We start from the raw sequence: 2,772 nt of genomic DNA on the forward strand, positions 1-2,772 counted from the left end.
CACATTTTGTTTCTAAAGAGCTGTTTCATGGTTTCATGCTTCAAATCGGAACGATAAACATTATTAACCATAACCATAAAACACGATGAATGAAAACAGAGAAAGTTGCATTATTTATTTAACCAGCTGCCAAAGCGAAAAGTGAAGGAAAATACGATAAATGCTGATATCATCATAACAAGAAATACCGAAAAAGCAATTGCGGAAAGTAACCAGCAGAATGTTGCCTTATTTGAAAGTTTTCAGATTTTATCATTTTGAATCTTTTAAATGCATGTCATATATTTTAAAATTATAATTGTTACGCATTGTAACAATGACTAAAACTAAATCATAGATTAAAAAAAAATAAAAAAAAAATGGCATTTTAAAATTCAGAAAGTAATTACAAAATTTGAAGGATTTATCTATAAATGTTCACTATACTAATTACGATAATATAGTTCATGAAAAAATCGTTCATTCTCATTTTTAATGCAATTATATATTTCCGATTATTTTTTATCAGATTATTTATTTCAATGCTAGCAAGAAAAATTATTTAATTTAAAGGCAACATCTTGTCCAGTTTGCTCTAATTTATCGTTTTAATTAAATAATTAAAATGGAAACGATTAATCAAAATTTTAATTAATTAATAAAAACGATAACAATTAAATTTTTTCTATTCAAAAAATTCTATTACAATTTTTATTATTTCTATTACAAAAAATATTTAATTTAATCTAAATGGCAACCATCTTGTCCACTATGCATTAATTTACCATTTTATTTAATAAAAGAACTTTATTTCATGGCAATTTATAGCAATTATTTTTAACAATAATATTATTTTTCATAAGAACTTTTTAAAATATCTTAATACTGGAAAGAAATGAATATTGGAGAAAACCAAAAGAAGTGAATAGTTTAAATCTATGTTCAGTTATCCAAAAAGAACTTTTATGTTATTTATTATGTTATTAAATGATAATTTCGAAATGCTTGAATAAAAACGTTTCTATAACTCATCTCGTCTCCAAAAACGTAAAATTTGTGAGCAATAAAAATAATAAACTTTTTAAAAGAAATAGCTGTACCCACCAGGTTTTGAACCTGGGACCTTCCGCGTGTTAGGCGGATGTGATAACCACTACACCATGGGTACACATGGCTTCCATTAAAAGAAATACTTAAGTTAATGTACCATCGTACAAATAATGCTCACTTCCCTGTAACATTTAATGAATTGTTGAATTGAACGGCAATACAAAAACTCCCTTTTCCTATTTAAAGTTATTTTTATGAATCATTTCACAAATATGTTTACAGGAATACATTAATTAATATGAGTTTAATAACAATACTTGGGTTATTTTCCAACACTGAGAATTTCGGACAAGAATTTTTCTTTTTAACTATTTATTGGTGAAGAGAGAGCCATACGTGTGTATAAAAGTAATTAAGTAGTTTTCTATATTAAATAACATCTGTCTTCTTTTGAATATCACAAAATTTCTGCATTTTTATGACATTTCAAAGTTTTTTTTTTTTCGTATAATCTTGAATTACAAAAAAAAAAAAAAAAAAAAAAATCCTTTCTTTAGGCCAGCAGCAATAATTTCTGCATTTATCACAATCTTTTTTACGCTTTTTTGGTGATTTATTTAGTACTTAAACAATTCGAACAAGATAGTAACAAAAATAGCAGCACGCCCAACGTGGGGCTCGAACCCACGACCCCGAGATTAAGAGTCTCGTGCTCTACCGACTGAGCTAGCCGGGCGACGAAAAGCCGGTTTCATGGATGGCTGATAATGCAGTCTTTAGTCAAGCCGTAACGTTTGTTTAGTTTTATTTTCGTTGTTAATCAGTTGACGCAGATGCTCTTTCTCTCATTATGCGTTTGTGACCTGATCAGGTTATTAATTTTATACTTTTATTTAACCAATTAACTGTTTCGACTTCTTCAGAAAATGCGTGCTAATTTATGTCGCTAAAATTTAGCGATGTCACTACTTATTACTCCTGACGAATAAACTCGTCATAATGCAAAATGTTGTAATTTTTTTAATGACGAGTATACTCATCAAAAACAATTAACTGGTTAATTTTGAAGGCCGGGCATTTGAACGCGTTCAGATTAAAATCAAATACTGTTTACAGCACATTATTCCTGTAACAATCTTAATTAATAAACATTACCTGGTTTATGTCATGTTTTTTATACAGTCAAACTTACCTTAACGAGCAATTTTCATAACAGGTCATAACGAGCAAAACAAAATGTAAAAAAGTGACTCGCTTACCGAGCGATGTTTCGCAGAACGAGTGGCGAGGAGACATCATGACGTCACATGCTGGATTGTCCTGTATCAGTCTGTGTTGAGCGCTTTTTCGAAGAGAACCCTTATATCTGCATGTTATTCGTTTCAGACTACCACTATTCTACGATTCTACCTCGCTAAGGGATGAGATGCGAAAGGATGAGCGTATTTCCGGAATTCTTTGATTACCACTCCATTAGATACTTTTTATTTCAGTTTTACCCCCACGTATATGTAAGTGTCGTGTTGTTACTTACCGTACTACTTTATTTTAATTCAAAATTGTGTATTGATTACATATAGGACTAATTCAAATGGCAAGAAAACTTTCAGAAGTGGCGCGAAAAATATTTTCTATAATATCAGTAAACGTGAACAAAATTAATTGCTGTTCTTAATATAAAAATGTTATCAAAAAATTCAATAGCAAAAAAGTGTTTAACATAAGAAATCATTATTATTTTGT

General features: G+C 29.3%; 2 non-coding genes across 2 annotated transcripts; both read right to left on the reverse strand.

Moving 5' to 3' along the window:
- Nucleotides 1-1,074: 1,074 nt before the first annotated feature.
- Nucleotides 1,075-1,147, reverse strand: Trnav-aac (transfer RNA valine (anticodon AAC)). Its single transcript has one exon. It is a non-coding gene; the product is annotated as a tRNA-Val (tRNA).
- A 545-nt stretch (nt 1,148-1,692) lies between these two features.
- Nucleotides 1,693-1,765, reverse strand: Trnak-cuu (transfer RNA lysine (anticodon CUU)). Its single transcript has one exon. It is a non-coding gene; the product is annotated as a tRNA-Lys (tRNA).
- Between the last annotated feature and the right edge of the window lie 1,007 nt (nt 1,766-2,772).

Source organism: Argiope bruennichi, chromosome 4 (genome assembly GCF_947563725.1).
Source record: "Argiope bruennichi chromosome 4, qqArgBrue1.1, whole genome shotgun sequence".
Lineage (NCBI taxonomy): Eukaryota > Metazoa > Arthropoda > Arachnida > Araneae > Araneidae > Argiope > Argiope bruennichi.